Source organism: Pyxicephalus adspersus, chromosome 4 (assembly GCF_032062135.1).
Source record: "Pyxicephalus adspersus chromosome 4, UCB_Pads_2.0, whole genome shotgun sequence".
Lineage (NCBI taxonomy): Eukaryota > Metazoa > Chordata > Amphibia > Anura > Pyxicephalidae > Pyxicephalus > Pyxicephalus adspersus.
Genome location: NC_092861.1, coordinates 140,808,502 through 140,826,031, shown reverse-complemented (window position 1 = coordinate 140,826,031; position 17,530 = coordinate 140,808,502). Strand labels below are relative to the sequence as shown.

Sequence of the window (17,530 nt, the reverse complement as noted above, 5' to 3'; positions counted from 1 at the left end):
AGCCACTAGAGAGCCACAGGTTGCAAATGACTGTTCTTGGCATGGGCATTGTTAGCTATTAAACATTATTTAGCATTGGTTAGTATACCTTGTGGCACAGTACAAGCTGGAAGAGTCAGCTTTATGTACAGCAGCTGGAAAAGGACAACATACTAGAGCTTGCTCCATTATTATATAATAATAATAATAATAAACAGGATTTATATAGCACCAACATATTACGCAGCGCTATACATTAAATAGGGGTTGCAAATGACAGACAGACACAGACAGTGACACAGGAGGGGGAGGAGAGGACCCTGCCCCGAAGAGCTTACAATCTCCATGCACAATCAGCTGTAAATTCTAAACATTTAGCATTCATTGGCACAGTATAGACTGGAAAGATTTACTGAACTTGTAGTTCCACAACAGCTAAAGAGGCACATTATGCAAAAACCTGTTCTGTGCAATATTACCAAAGTGTTTTTTTAGTATTGGTTGGCATGTATGATGGCACAATATAGATTAGTATAGTCTGCTCGTCCTACAACAGCTGGGAAGGCACAAAATGCTTGTTCTATACAATATCACCAAAAAGTCCCAAACATTATTGAGCATTGCTTGGCACACATATTGGCACAGTATAGACTGGCAAGGGTTAGAATTGTAGTTTCACAGCAGCTGGCCAGCAATGATTTATGAAAGGTTGGTCTGTGTAACACCATCTGTAAGTCCTAAACATTATGGAGCATTGCCTGGCACACATATTGGCACAGTATAGACTGGCAATGGTTGGATTTGTAGTTACACAACAATGGAATATAAAAGGCTGCTCTATGCAAGATCATCTGGAAATCCTAAACATTTCTTGTATCTGTCTGTCATTTTCAACCCCTATTTAATGTACAGCGCTGCGCTTAATAAATTCTATTTAATATTAATATTTTTCTTAACATTCACTGTGGCAGAACAGAGACTGGCAAGGCTTGCTGGACTTGTAGCTCCACAACAAAGGTTCTACAATGCAATTCCTAAACATTAAAGTGTAGATAGGCAAGGAACACACAATTCTTCCCCATGCAATCTCACCCCTAAATCTGATCTGGCATTGATGCCACCCAGCAAAAAAAAATGAAAGCAGCAATCTCTGCACAGTTTTAGGAAAGTTTTTGCTGGGTGTTTTTGTTGCACCCCCAGTGCCCCAGCACCAGCTCCCACCCCCTGTGCCCATTCTCTTACCAGGGCTGTGCAGTGCAGGTCCTGTGCTTGGTATTTGGCAGGCTGGTAGCACTCAGACCCCCAGCTCCTAGCTGGCATCTGTGGGACCAGAGCTGTGCAATGTGTGACTTGCAGCAGACGTTCTGCTTATGAAATGATGGCTTAGAGTCTAGCAGCGAGCGTGTGAAACCAGTAAATCCTGTTTAACATTTCCCTGTGGATCTGGCAGCAGAAATTCTAGTGTGGCCCCAGGGTGAGAGAGGAAATATGACAAACCCAGCGAAGAGGGGCGGCCTCTGCCGGCAGCTGCTGGTACTGCATGGACCCTCCAGCCTTGTTACAAAGTGTCACCTGCCTGCTACTGTAAAGTGTGATCATTCAGCAAACATTGTAACCTATTATTCAAAGGTTCAAATTAGGCTTAGTCTACACCAGGGGTATTAAACTCTGGCCGCCAAATTTGACCCACAACGTCCTTTTTTTGGCCTCCAAAGGAATCCTAAGTATGAATTGTAGCTGGCCCGCCGTGGCATTAAAATAGCGCCTCTACTACAATTCCCGGCATCACTCGTGTCTATAGACCAGCGGGCTCTCTGCCTATGAGTGGCTCCGCATTGACTGTTTTATAGTCGCACGGAATTGTAGTAGCAGTGCTATTTCTCCAGTATAGGCTTGTTCCAGATTGAACGTTAAGCAAAACCTCTTTGTTTCCATATGAAAGGTTTTATATCTAATGAGAAGGAAAAATGTCCTCAATTTATTAAAAAAAATTCAAGTTTGGCCCACGACTTTGTCTACGTTTTTCATTTTGGCCCTCTGTGTATTTGAGTTTAACACCCCTGGTCTACACGGACGTTTTCCTGTGTTAAACCCGAGGCTTTTAAGGCCCATGTTTGAAATCCCCATGAAATCCAATGGACTAATCTACATCTGGACGTTTCCTTGAGGCACGGGTATGAGCTTTACCTAAAACGTTGCTTGCAATGTTTAAAAATTAAAACGCTGGGTAAAAGCTGGAAAACGCCCAAAACGCAGGTAAACGTGGGTAAATGCTTTCATTGATTTAAATGGGATGTTTTAATGCATTTTCCTGTTTTTTTAAGCACTTAAATGCAATTGAGTTAAAAACATGGAAAAACACAGTCAAAATGCAGGAAAACGCGAAAAAACGTAGCATAGGCATTTTCCAGCATTTTAAAGGCAAGCTTTAAAACGCTAATGAAAATGCATAAAAACACAACAGGAACGTTTACATGTATTTTTATAAATGTCAGTGTAGCCTTAGAACTTCTTCATGCTTAGGCTATGTTCAGACTGGTAATGTGGTTGTGGCACTGTTACTGCTTTCCTAATTCTACCTCTCAGGGAAGCTAGGTCTCCCTACTATGTCTCTCATTGCCTTTAGGCAGATGCTACATCCATCCTTCCCACCGCCCCTCTTCTGCTGCATCTCTTTGTAGTTCTCTTCATTATCTTCCATTTCACCTTAGAATCAGATTCAAGCTCCTGTGCTTTGCCTTCAAATCCCTCCACAGTTATTGTCCCACTTACATTTCTGACCTGATAGAAAAATACTCCCCTAGCCGCCCTCTTCTCTCCTCCAATGATCTACTAATGACTTCCTCACTCATAACCTCATCACACACACGGCTCCAAGACTTTTCTAGAGCTGCCCCGACTCTCTGGAATGGTCTTCCTCATCCTATTCGGCTTGCTCCTACTTTCTGCTCATTTAAAAGATCACTCAAAACCCAACGCTTCAACCTCACCTACCCATCTTCTTCTTTCTCTTAAAACCCTTACTACTTACCCACCCATTGCATATCCCCCGTGTGATACTTGCCCCACTTCCTAGATTGTAAGCTCTTCGGGGCAGGGTCCTCTCCTCCTGTGTCACTGTCTGTATCTGTCTGTCATTTGAAACCCCTATTTAATGTACAGTGCTGCATAATATGTTGGCGCTATATACTGGTAGATCCTGTTTATTAATAACAATAATAATGTAGCTTCTTCCTGCGGCTGCCCCAGTGCAGATAAGTGGCAGTGAGTGGTACCAGTACCGCTTACGGCTGGCAGCAGTCAGATGTTGGTTTTTAAGAACCAGGGCTGCAGTGCGAGTGACTTGCCAGCCATCAGGAGCTGTGGGGGATTGATCATCATGATGAAGGGTTTCTACCTGCAGTGATTAACGTGTGGTTTTCCACTCCCAGGCACAAAGCAAACTAATGCTGTGCAGCCGGGAGAGTCAAACATTACTCCAGGCGGCTACATTCACACGCATCTTGGGGCCATGGCACAAATCCCAAACAACAACCATCTACCGCATGCAATAAATGGTCCCTATCCATTCCTAATACCATCTCCTTCTATTGTGTGCTACCTCCCCCTCCTCTTAGATTGTAAGCTCTTCTGAATAGGGTCCCCTCCTCCTGTTTTATTGTTTGCATCTGTCATTTGCAACCTCTATTTAATGTACAGCACAGCGTAATATGTTGGCGCCATATAAATACTGTCTAATAATAAGTTCAATGGGAGCAGCTGGGATTCTGCAGCAGAATGCTGCTGCTCACCATGGATCTAAAATAACCCCTAGGCTACATGCACATCCTAGATAAATGCATTATTTTCACAAGTGAATCTAGAGGGTATACAGCAGTTCTCCAACATTGTCAGTCATTTGCTGTGGCAGATCACCAAGCAACAGATGACTGAAGTCATGTCACATTATTATTATTATTATTATTATTATTATTATTATTATTATTATTATTAATAAACTGGATCTATATAGTGGCACTGCACATTAAATAGGGATTGCAAATGACAGACGAATACAGACAGTGACACAGGAGGAGAGGACCCTGCCCCAAAGAGCATACAATCTATCCCATAAACAAGAATGCAGACCACCTCTGCATTGAACTGTACAGCACGGTGTGTACAACACCTACATGTTCTACTGATACTGGAAGCAATCAGGAAAGTTAATCGTATGTTTACAAGGTCTTACAGTTGCATTGCAGGCGTTGTTTGGCCATTAGCAAAACTCTGAAAAAAACTAAGGGAGCATTTTTCTAGCAATGCTTTTTCTTGCTCAGAAACTGGAGGAATATATGAAGGAAATACATGTAATTTGTTTGTACCTTTTCATCAGAAATGCATTCAAAATACCTTTCAAAAGCTTAAAAATGAAAAATAAAATGGCAAGCTGTAAACAAAGTATATAATTACCTTTATTGAAGTCTGTGCTGATTATGGGGGTTGCCACTATATCAATCCCATGTAAAGAGACCATTTATTTTAATTGACATCACATAATAGTGTCCATTGTAAGGGGGTGAGTTCTATTTCTAAATGTATTTGCAAGATAGCACTCACTTTTTTATCATTGTGCAAAGACAAAACCATCCCACCCTATTCTATAGCAGAGTCCCTGCAAAGCTTCTTTTTTTACAGAAATATGAGTTCTTTAAATGACCCTAATGTGTTTTGCTACATTTGTGGTGAATATTCTCAGCAAAAACAAGAAACATTACAGAATTTGTGAAACAAGCAAATCTTGATTATTTTGGTATTAAACTGGGGGACCAAGGTAAGTATTGGGCTCCCCATATGGTATGTTTCATTAGTTTTCTATGAGGTTATTATTGAGGTCAATATTTTAAAAACCAGAGCCAATCCAGCAAAACCAATATCATATTTGGAATCTGTGCATCAAACATAACCTAAAATGACTTTAATCTGTTTGGCAAGAAAATGTTTGTTGACCAGTGGTATAAAAGTTTCTGCACCAGAAGTTTTAGGGGTTACAGTATAGTAAATACAGTAAGAAGATATACTTTGATATTCCCAGCTTGCTAACAGCATTTCTGCAGAACTTCACCGTGCAGTCTTTCTTTCAATTTTTGTTCTAATGCACACAATTTGCAATAACTGTACTGGGTATTTTGCAGTAATATTTTCTTATTGAAGTGATTGTTTTAGGGAAGAGGTTTTTTAGTTTTGGTTTTGTTATTTATTTTTTATAAAAAGGAAATAGAAAACTAAAAACAAGTTTGCATCAAACACATTAACTTCCATTATCCCTTTTGCCCCTTTCTACATGAAGTGGTTTGGCTGAAGTATTAAGGGGCACACAATTTTTTCACATTTGCTGTTTGGTAAATAAATGTGAAATGATCATTTGAATTGGAGGAAAATCCCTTGTAATATTCCAACCTGGTCCTCTTTCTTAGTTTAGGTGGCCAGTAAAAAGGGAACAGCAAACAAGCAGACATCCCCCCTATACTATACCAAGCCTATACACCAATATATATATATTTCTAAAATGTCCTGAAAAGTTGATTTCTCATGAATATGCCTATAGATGAGTGAGCTGCAAAAAAAGCTATATTTTTTGATTCAGTCTTTGATTTATTCAGGTATCACAATACAAGGCATAGCAGCCCTCCCTATTGATGAGCGTTATCACTAAATAATGAAAAATTCACCCTCTACCTGGGGGAACCAGGGCTTTGTTCAGCCACAATTGTACCGGGTCTTTATTGGGCACAGAAAAATTATTTCTTCATTCAGATACCGGAGTATCAGTTCTTCATCAAGATACAGGGGCATTAGGTCTTCATAAGACATAGGGATACCAGGTCTTTATTCAGACTTGAGGTGCTGGTCTTCATTTAGGCACAGAGTAACCAGGTTTGCATTTATATAAAAGGGTACCAGCTCTTTGTTTAGGCACCGACTAATAAGTTTTTCATTCTGATACAGGGGCTGCAAATCTTCATGTAGATATAGTGGTACCAGGTCTTGGTTTAGTTACAGGAATACTAGTTATTCATTTATGTACAACCAGGTCTTCATTTACACAACAAGGTACTGGGTCTTTGTTCTAGCACAGGGGGTTAAAGTTCTTGCTCGGGTACAAGGGTGCCTGGTGCCTATTTGGACTTGATGGTACCAGGTTTTCATTTAGGCACAGAGAATCCAGGTCTTTATTTAGATTTAGGGGTACCAGGTCTTTGTTCATGTATCGGGTAGCAGGTCTCCAATAAAAAAAAGAGGTACCAGATTCACACAAAGGCGTATCATGTCTTTAGTTGGTCACAGGGGTACTAGGTTTTTAGACACAAGGATACCAAGTTTCATTCAAGCACACTTGCACGAGGTTTTCGTTTAGGAACAGAGTACAAAGCCTTTGTGCAGGCACAGGGGTGCTAGTTCTTCATTTAGATACAGGGAGTACTAGATCTTTGTTCTAGCACAAGGACAAGAACCGTCCATTCAGATACAGGGGTACCGGGGGCTTCTCTAGATATGAGGATACGAGGTCTTCACCTAAGCAAAGGTAAGCCATGTCTTGATTTTAAGCCAGGTCTTCATTTAGGCACAGGGTACTAAGTGTTCATTAAAATACAGGGGTACCAGGTTTTCTTTAGGCACAGAGTAACCCATTCTTTATTAGGATACATGAGTACTAGTTTCTTATTTAAAAACAGGGAACCAGATTTCATTTAAGCACAGGAGTACTAGGTCTTAATTTAGATACAGGAGTAATTGGTTTTCATTTGGTTACAGTAGGTACTAGGTACTCATTCTGCCACAAGGGTACCAGGTCTTTACTTAGGGACAGAGAATCCAGATGTTCATTTAGATACAAGGGTGCTAATTCTTTGTTCTGATGCAGGAGTACCAGGTATTTTATTGGACATACAGTGGACCAGGTTTTCATTTGGGCATAGAGCAACTAGGTCTTCATTTAGATACAGGGGTACCAGAAAATAATTCAGATACAGGTCTTCATTCTGCCATAGGAGTGCCAGGTCTTCATTCTGCCATAGGAGTGCCAGGTCTTCATTTTGCCACAGGGGTACCAGGTCTTCATTCTGCCATAGGGGTGCCAGGTCTTCATTGGTCTTCATTCTGCCATAGGAGTGCCAGGTCTTCATTCAAGCTCTGGAATATCAGGTTTTTACTGTAAAGCAGGGCAGTCAACAAATTACTCCCATCGTCAGGTTTTGGAGATTAATCTGCATGTTGGCAGCGGTCCCAGCTTCAGAAACCAAGACAAAAATAATAGAATATATTTAGCCATCTAAACAGCACTGACATTAGAAAACAAAGACTAGATTATTTTTAGGCTGCGGTACTTTTTTTCAAAAGTGTAACTCCTCTTGCTCTTAGTAAAAAAAATCCAAGCTTGGTCAGCTGAATACACTGCAAGGAGTTTAGCAAATTTCACTGTAAAGTCCAACCTGCTGCCATGTGCACTAATGCATACACATGGGTACTGCTCATATCCAAATGTGCTCAGCCATTTTATTTATAAATACTGCTAAATACTATACAAAAGAAACAAAATAGTAGATCTCCTTAGCAGCTTAAAAAGTGAAAATTAAAGTTTTGACTTGTTGATATTTTGCAGAAAAATCGGTTTTCATTAAATAATTTTGCAGGTAGCTTTACAACAAAGCAATTACCAATAGTATAGGTTCATCATGCAAAATATAATGTTAATACGGGTAATATGTTTGCACTTCTTCTTGTGCTTCTTTTGTATTGATCTGAAAAATCAAGCACATCATATTATCAGCTCCTATCAGTTTTCCTTTTTAAACTTTAAAACATCTTCACTGCTTGTAATAGTTATGGGAAGACCTAGCATAATAAAACATGAATACAATATGGCAAGTAAGCATTGCCAGGAAATTGTACAACTAGCAGGATCACCAGGTAAAATAAAAATAAATCAGCCACCACATCTAAAGACTGTACAGTGCTTGGGTTTACATATACTTTAATTTCTTCTCCTTATATAAATCAGAATTTCTAATAAAATCTGTAGCAGATGCGTGCATTTCCCTGGTATGTAGCAGTCAACCCTTCATCAAGCAGCGTTATATTTCCATCCAACAGAAACTGGAGTCTTTGTTTGTTTTTAATTTTTTATTCAAATATCCTAAAACAGCTTTAACAACTCGCGAAACACCTGATTTGCCATTCAAAAAATGGCTAATATGGCTGCTATTTGTATTTCTTCCATGACATTTACCTTGATACGCAGCCAAATCTCTCGTTTCCCTGACCATTTGATGTTCCCCCCATACCGTAATTTACAGTCTTCAAACATCCTCGTCAAGTTGGAACCCACGCGTTTGTCATTCAAACTTTAGAAAAGGGGAAAGTGGTGGACCTTTACAGATCAGGTATAATGGCAGCCAGCGAGCAGAGGGGCTCCGGAGAGATTGACAAGGTAACGCAACATTCTGCATGGATCACTTATTATAATGCAAGAGGCGAAGGATGGCGCTTCTTCATCTCTCTGGTGGTTAGCACTCAGCAGCACCAGAAAACTTTGAGGACACCATCATAGGTTTTAGCTCATCCTAGCCGTCATTCCTTCACTGTAAAATAAAATGAATGCACGTTGGAGATGTCACATTTCCCATGCACTTATGTTGATGGCGCTGGATAAAAGACGGCACGTTGGGTATAGGCGCGAGGAAGAATGCTTACAATCACCCCAGTTGATGGCACATTATGTATTAAAAGCTGTGAACAGCCGTGTTATTTTGCTATTAAGCATCTGTTTCATCTTGTGTCTGCAAACATTACTGCTAATGTCTTAGGACAAATTTTCTTGGTTCTGGCTTTTTCCTTTTTTTTTGTTAGTCAATAGCAGCCTTAAGTGGGCTTGTTATGTCTCTGTATTGTTAATGCTAAATAGGATTTTGTCTGCTGTAGGTTATAGTGAAATGAAAGTTGAATTTTACAAAACTTTTTCCATTCTGGCTAACAGTTTATGTACAATTCCACCTTTATAGCTATAGATGCACAGTTCAGTGTGCAACCCCCAAATGTTGCAGGATCTATTACAACACATATTGCACTACAATGCATTTAGGGTCAATTCAATGGCAATGTTAAAGCAGCAAGAAAGCCCTGAGGGAAGATGGCAGCAATGATGGTAATGGTGGGAGGCAAGGACTTTGCATCACTGGAGAAGGGCACATTGAGAAACATGTCTGCCTAACATACAAGTAGAATATGTTGTACATAGATTTGCATGCATAGTTGTGCATGGGTTGGATACAACCTAATCATATTTGGGTGGCAGAGCAAGAAGAGCACTCGACGTCTATGGTAAAGGGAGTGCCAAGGAGGAGACAAATCTGGCATACTCATGGAACTGGGCAAAGATGTAACCCTCACCAAATGGCCATCCAGGGCTTTCTAAACCTACTATTTGGGTAATGGTGGCCCAATTCAGACAGAGTGGAGGACGTTCGTCTCATTTGTATGGGCAGCTTCAGTTACCAGAACCCACACTAAATACTGAGATATCCTCACCATTGTTTTCAATCAGCTATTTCGGACTAGACTTGGATGAACAGGCCAAAACTAGAAAGCCCATTTGTAAATGTTTCTAGGTGTTGTTGATGTTGGTAAAGACCCATGTACATTACGGGGCTGGAGCAAGAACTGAAAAAAATATTTATTATTTTCTTTATTGTTTCCTCTAGACTAAACAAGCATAAATTGAAAGCATAGGGGGTACCTTATTGGCAATTTTATATCTGTCTGGAGTTTAGCTTTATAGAAGCCACACGACTAACATTTTCCGGAAACCAAAATATAATGTTTTGGCTGGTGCATTTAAACAAGCCAGCTTGTTCTTGCCCTGTCCTTCTGCACATAATAAACCCCACTACCGCCTAACCCAATTTACTGCCGACGACTTGGGCGCACAGCAGGTTACGGCATTGCAGACAGGGCCACGTAGGTCCTCATCCATCTTAAGTGACTCCACTGCTGTTTTTAAGTAGTCCAGTGCACGGGATCTCCTGGGGACTCCGCTTCACAACCTCCCAGCCCCAGCACTTTGCTTTTGCCAATTCTCGCACAGTTCAACCCTTCAGGCTTTTCCATCCACTTCCCAGGAGTTAAAAGCCGCACATTAATTCTGTCTATTATTCCCGCACTAGGCTGCATGGCGGTGGCACTGTAGAGAATTTCAGACAAAAAAAAAAAAAAAAAGTGTGTGGGATGTTAATTGCAATATGTCTAGAAAAGAGGAGGAAAATAAGAACTGTATGACAGCTGTTGAAGAAAAGCCTGGCTGCGTCTCCATTCACAAGAGACTGTTAAAGAATTTCACCCTTAATGTATTTTAGGGAATAGCAGTCGCGCTGCAGAAAGGAAAGTACAAAAAAAAAAAGAAATGAAAATGCTATGACACTTTATATGCAGAATGACACAATTGTGCTATTCACTGGTTCAAAAGTTCTTTTTTTAAGTTTACAATATGTCTTTTAGCAGACTGAGATCAAAAAGAAAAAAAAAGATGGATGTATATATACAAAAGAAAGCAGTCAAATAAAATGAAGGTAGATCCTATTATTCAATTAATTAAAAAAAATATAGCAATTGTTATGTATAGTAAAAGCACAACGCTGCGATGTAGACGGTTTAAAAGAAGTCTTTTTTTTCCAGGTATTTATTTATTTATTTATTTTTTGCTAATTCTGTTTACTGACTCGTGTCATTACAATAAAAAGCACTAAAATATATGTAAACAGAAAAAATGAAGTCCAGTTTGCTTTGCTATATATGTTTAAGTGCTTTAAAAATACTTGTTGATATTTCCATGCTTCCCTGTCTCCCCAGACAGCATGATATTGGCACAATCACTTCTCGGCTTTTTGGCTAAGATTTGGCAATGATATTGCTGTTCTTACTGGGGAATGGCAGTGGATCAGTACCACCTAACAAGATGCAGAACCAGACGGTGATGCTTCGTAAAGGGGTCAGGGACCAGTTCTGAGAAGGCAGCTCCCAAATGGGACCAAACCTGTACTCACGAGAATAAAGAACACAACGTTATGGTTAGTTGGTCTTGAGAGGCGCAGGAATCATGGGTGTTTTGTCCCCCTGGATCTGGCATCCCAGGGGCACCATAAAATCACCTGATAATGAACCTGGTCACCCCAGGGTGTATTTCTGTACACTGGCACAAATCACCAATGCATAATCTCCACCACACCTCTTTTTATGGCTAGTTCTAAATGGGCAGTTTTTGACATGTGCCCAATGGTTATCACTGAGCACTTTTTATTACTTTACTTTTTGTGTCCTTGTTTCACTTCACTGGTGTGTTTTTATGTTCACTTGGAAGATACGGTGCTTGTTACCTTATGAACCTAACCATGATTTTCTTGGGAAAGGATCCTAGCCTTATGGCCGGGAATCTTTCTTCCGGGGAGCTCCCAACTTAGTACTTGGTGGACTGGCACGCAGGGAGCGGGACGGGCTTGGTTTCAGCCTAGTCCCCCTGTGTAGAACAATATGCCTTGGGGGGGGGGGGGGATAGGGACAAATGCATGTTTTTTAGTGTTTGGGATTCATGCAGATACTTTTTTTACCGTCATCAGGGTTTTTGGAGTTTTTGGGATCACTTACATCAGGATTCAAAAAAAAAGGCAGAATATAGGTTAAAATAAAGAAATGAAATACCTGTAAAAAAACTTGCCATGTGGAGAGTTGCAATATATTACAGTTTACTGATAAATACAAATAGGGCACAAAATATATGTGTACTTCAGAAATACACATACACTGATCAGCCAAAACATTAAAACCACCTGCCCAATATTGTTAAGGTCCCCCTTTCCTGTTTATAGCAGAATATTATGAAGAACTGACTATTCACTTTATATATCTCATTCCCTGACAGATGACATTGTAATGAGATAATTCTTGGTATTTGCTTCTATGTTTAGTCGTTGTTTTGTTGTTTTGGGTGATCGATGTATATACCGTATATACCAGTGTATAAGTCGATCCCCGTATAAGCCGAAGTACCTATTTTTACCTTTGAAAACAGGAAAATTGATTGACTCGCGTATAAGCCGAATATATACCCCAAGAGATATATTTTTAAAACTAAATAAAAGTGTCTAAAAAAATGGAAAAGTCTGGCTTTTTCAAGTGCAACTTCATAAGCATTGCTACCAGTGATACAAGTTTCAGTGAGTTTCCTCATTGGAACCGATATCTTTCACCCAATCTAATACGCCACTTTCACTTTCATCTAATATGGAGTTTAGGCAGTTTACTTGCCAAAAGAGTCACTTGTCTTGTGATTTAGGCACAGCCAGGATTAGATAACACAGTCAGGATGTTGACCGCACTTTTTTTACTGCATTTCAGCTGTAAAACCTGTCTGCTGCATGCAGGACCTGAACCCTAATGATATTACAATTCATATTCAATATAAGCTAGGCTGGCCACGTCAGGAAAGTAAATGTTAATTTCTAATATAACTAAAAAGTTCAGAATGAACTTCATATGCACAGCTGGCTGATCATTTGCAGGCTGGATAATATTTAGGAATCTCCTTACCTGTAAAATGAACTCAGTACAGGCCGTGCGCGGTATTGAAGTTCTGCCCTGCAGTGGCGTGACGCGGGTCCCGGGCTGAAGTCACACTGTTGCGGGTCCCGACAAGGCAAGGTAAGTACACTGTACTTTAGCAGCAATCCTCCTTACGAGGGGCAAAAGAAGAAGCGCCCCCTCCCCCTTTCAGCACGGCTTCCCGGCAAAGTAATACAGTTATGTCATGTTATGTCCGACTGGCGTATAGCCGAGAGTGACTTTTTAAGCACACTTTGGGTACGCGGGTATATACGGTACATATATATTTTTATATATATGTGTGTGTGTGTGTATTATTCATATTATATATGTATTTATATATTTTAAATATGTGTACCTTCCATCAGAATAAGCATTATAAGCTTTAAAGAGTTTCTATCCAATATATGCAACACATTTCTCTTTATTTCCCCTTTTCCTGAAATTATCCTACTTTACTTGTCCTTAACAAGTAAGTAGGGTTCAGCCAATCCAGCCACTGATGTTGTGAATTCCAACGCACCTCTACTTTGTAGTGAAAGGCAGCCAAGGTTTGCAGGAATCCAATTACCCCTTCATTTCACGTTAAAGGGCATATATCCTAGTTCTTTAATCAGGGATGGTTTTCATAAAATTTGAATGCCAACATGAATTCATATCATTAATACACACTAGACAGTTACACTTTGATATGTTGCTTTTATTCCTGTGGGCTATTGCAAGAGTGGGAAATGACTGGAATGGTAATGAGTTGAGCCAATCCAATTTTATTTGTTTTGCAGATCACACGACTTATAGAGCACCTATGCATAATATGTGTACATTATATTATGTCCAAATTCCTAATCAGTAGTAAAAGTTTTACCAAAAGCTATTCATTGTCTCTTGCTGATTGCACTTTATTTTATAAAATAAGATCACAACAAAAACTTTAGAGAAGTCCTTCTCAACCCATGTCCCATAGAAGCATAGGGTTCTTCCAAAGGTTCCAAGGGGTTTCCTTGAGCTGTAGCTTGTGGAATGATGGTACCAGCATACGTCTGGGTCCAAGGCTACTTGGCACAGCCAGCATTATGATGCCAATGATCGTATTATCTGTATGTCAGGGTGGCATTATGGTCATTGCTGTAAGATGTATGGTTCCCACAGATTTATTTTGTATGAGCTTCCTAAGACCTGAAAATAATGTTGAGTTCATAAGGAGGAAAATCTTTGAAAAAGGCCGATGTAGAGTCTGATTTCAGTACATTTCTAACAACTTAGAAACACCTGCCATCTGTTTGCATTAGTCAGCATTTGGCAGGCTGCCAAGATTCTGGTGCAAGAAAAAAAAGTCTAAAATTTCAGTGCCACTTTATTGATATTGGAGATTATTTTTTCCAAAATGCATATAACCACAGAGATAAATGTGGGCTTGTTTTAATGTATCTTTGTTCAGAAATGTGTAAATACTTTGGGGTGGATGATTTGGGTACAGTTTCACTAGATTAAGGGCACATTAACATGTGTTATGGTCCCTATGACTGATTGATGTCCAGAACTTGCAGAAGTGAAAATAAGTCTCATTTTATGATACTGACCTGGATAGTGTTTTTCCATATAATGGGGCTGATTTACTAAAAACTGTTCACTTACCAGGGTGAAATATCTCATTGCAAGGATAATTCACATAGTTTAGTAAATGTGCTAAAAATGCACCTTGCACCCAATCATAAGTAATGAAATTTAAAAAGGGTTTTGGCTTGCACAGGATTGGATGGATGGATTGGGTTGTAAGTTGGAAAAGCTTCATCTCATTTACTAAGCTAAGTGAACTATCCCCTGTAGGGGGGAAAATCACTTCTCTATGTGAACAGACCGTTTTCCTTTAGTAAATCAAACCCAATGTATCCAGAAACAATAGAGAAGCCTCAGACATACAGCCATTCACTTTGCAAACATATCAGTGATTTTGTATATTGTCTAAGATTTTCCTTTAAAAGTCACATCTACCAGTAAATCTCCATTGTTTGAGACCTATTTTTTGTAAGAGAAAATAAATCTTTTAATTATATGCAAAATAACAGAGAGAGGAAAGGAAAAAAAACATATTTCAGTCATGGAGACAACTGATTAATTCCCGGAGAAGAGATTGAAAGGCTGTAATTGACTTGAAATTAACGTAACACTTTGATATCTGACAAGTTGCAGTGGTTTCATTTATTATTCCCTTTCATGTGTGAAGTGGGGATGGTGAGGATGCATTTCCTGAAATTGTTCTTAGATTGAAGAGTTGAAGGGAGTTTCAGGCAAAAAAATGACACAACGAAATGGAATATGACAGTTATTGGGCACCAGGAATGTGGAGGACTTCAGGGACAAAACATTTCTCAGTCAGGGAGAGGTAAATAGAATTACTTGGATTGAGAGCCAGTGAGGGGCAAAATTTAAAGCACCCCATCTGTCTTCCTCCCCCACCTACCTAATCGACAGCTCTACAAATCTAGTTTTACTTACCGGAGAATTCCATCACACCACAGCACCTCTTCCAGGGGTGATCCAGATCTGCTGGTTGCCAGCACTAACCTTTGCTTCCTTCCTTTGCTTTGGCATCATCATTAGGAATGAGCAAAAGTAAGAAATACATTTTTTATTGTCATAAGCAATTAAAAGAAAAATTATCACAGACACAAAGGGTCCAGTAGAATATGGGTTCTCTGCAGCATATACCACCACTAAAGCAAAAAGTCACTGGTACACAAGGTTCATGTAGCACAAAGGGTCATTGGAGCGTGGGTGGTCACTAAAGCACAGGGTCACTGGAGGTCATTGGTGCACAGGGGTCCCTGATTAACAAAGGGTCACTGGAGTACAGGTATCACTGGGTCACAGAGGTCATTAAAGCTACAGGGTCCACTAGAAGCTACTAGAGCAATTAGGGCAGCTGCTTACTTACAAGGTTACATGAATACATAGCGTAACAAGTTTTGGGCACCAGGTCACAAAAAGGATATTGTGGAGAAAGTCAGAGAAGGTCAACTAAAGTAATAAAGGGAATGGAGAAGTCCAGCTCTGAGGAGAGATTAGCTGAACTGAATCTATTCTCTTTTGAGAAGAGATGTGTAAGGGGGGGATATGATCACCCTGTATAAATATAAATGGTTCGCATTGAGAACTTGTTTTCCAAATATTGAATTTATGATCATTACAAGGAACAAGAGGGCACTCTTTGCATCTGGAGGAAATAAAGTTTAATCTCCTGATAAGGAAGGGATTCTTCACTGTAAGGTCTGTGAAAATGTAGAACAGACTCCCTCCGGAAGTAGTTTTAGCAAGGTTTATAAATTACTTTAAAAAAAGCTGGATGTTTTTCTAGAAGCACAGAATATAACTGGGTAATAAAGTTTTCAGAATAAGACAGCAGAATCTGTTGATCCAGGGAACATCTGGTTGCCTTATGGGATCAGGAAGGAATTTTTTCCCCTGTTGGAGAAAATTGAACCAGGCTTTATAAGGGTTTTTTCCTTCCTCTGAATCAGATATATCTATAGGGTTTTATATCTGGAATATGTTTATTTCCCTAGTGGTTGAACCTGATGGAAGTATGTATTTTTTTAACCTTTGTAAAAGGGTCACTGGAGAAAAGAGGTCATTGTAAAACAAAGGGCCACTGGAGTGCAGGGAACACTGGGGCACAGTTTAGGGCCCTGGTCCAGCAACAGTACTTGCCAGATGTCAGTCCCCTAATCTAACGTTGCACTCTTTGCCTATAGCAAGCCCCTGCTTGGCTAGTTGGCTGGTTACATTTAAAAGAAGTATTGAGACTAACATACGTAAAATAGCATCCTTTCAGAAAAAATGCCAACTGTTTTTATGGAGTCATGCATGGAGTTACATAAATTAAATACCAATAATTAAAATGTCAGAACCTATCCTCATAATTTTCTCAGATTCTAAAGCTGGCAGAGCTGCTAATATGCAAGAAAAGAACGATTGCTGCTGTGCCTGTGGCCACCCCCACCCAAAAGCACCCCCCAAAATATATAAAAAACCCATACAATATTCTGCACCTCTGATCCTTTTCTCTGGACAAAAGGTGATTGGAACCTTGGTCAGGTGTAATAGATCAATGAACAAAACATTTTCATGAAGATTTACAAACATGTCACTTCAATAAGCTGGGGGAAACCAGTAGTTGTGATTGATTGGAAAACTTGTCTTACTTTGGATTCATTTCAGATCTGATGATTTTAATGGATCAGAAATCAGCCAGATAAAAAAAAAATCTTCCCCCGAGTTTGAAAGCATTCTGAATGTTGCATTTTTTTGTTAGTATCTTAGAAGCTGCGTTCATTTGTTTTTACACTGTGACTAGATTTACTTTGGTTCTGTTTCAGTAATCACTGTATGTTCTGTTCTCCTGCATTTGAACTGCTTAATTTCCCAGCCTGTAGAAATCTGTGTGAATGCAAACGCAAGCAAGTAAATCAGAAGCAACTGATGCTTGTGTATACAGGACAGTCATGGTGGTGCATGTGGGCTAAACCTCAAAATATACCAATATAAATTTATATTAACAAGTCAACCATATGGAAAAATATTGTCTGTGTTGTTAGGAGTCAGGAGAGTCAAAGGGGGAGAGGTGGAGTTTGTCAGGACTGAATAAGGGGAAGGTGGTGATGGTGGGATGTTGGGGGCATTGCCTACGGGATTCCTCCATTAAAGAGTTTCCATCAATAGCAGACTAGGCTAGGGAGGTTTCTGCCCCCAGGAATCTGCCCTCCTGGTGCTATCAATTGTTAAGCTGCCACCCCTCTGGTGATCATAAATGTCCACATACTGGCTGCAGCCAGACTCATCCATCCTTCCCACCGCTCCTCTTCTGCTGCGTCTCTGTGTAGTTCTCTTCATTATCTTCCATTTCACCTGAGAATCAAATTCA

The 17,530-nt window shown here is 39.8% G+C and overlaps 1 protein-coding gene and 1 long non-coding RNA gene across 2 annotated transcripts in view; one reads left to right on the top strand and one right to left on the bottom strand.

Moving 5' to 3' along the window:
• The window catches only part of SERTAD4 (SERTA domain containing 4), a 42,496-nt gene extending 41,080 nt beyond the window's left edge, over positions 1 to 1,416 (bottom strand). The window contains exon 1 of the mRNA XM_072409812.1: positions 1,222 to 1,416. The gene's annotated coding sequence lies outside the window, so the exon portion shown is untranslated. The remainder of the gene's footprint in view (positions 1 to 1,221) is intronic.
• LOC140329500 (uncharacterized) overlaps positions 1 to 17,530 on the top strand; it is a 33,796-nt gene that overhangs the window by 11,128 nt on the left and 5,138 nt on the right. The gene's annotated exons all lie outside the window — the stretch shown is intronic.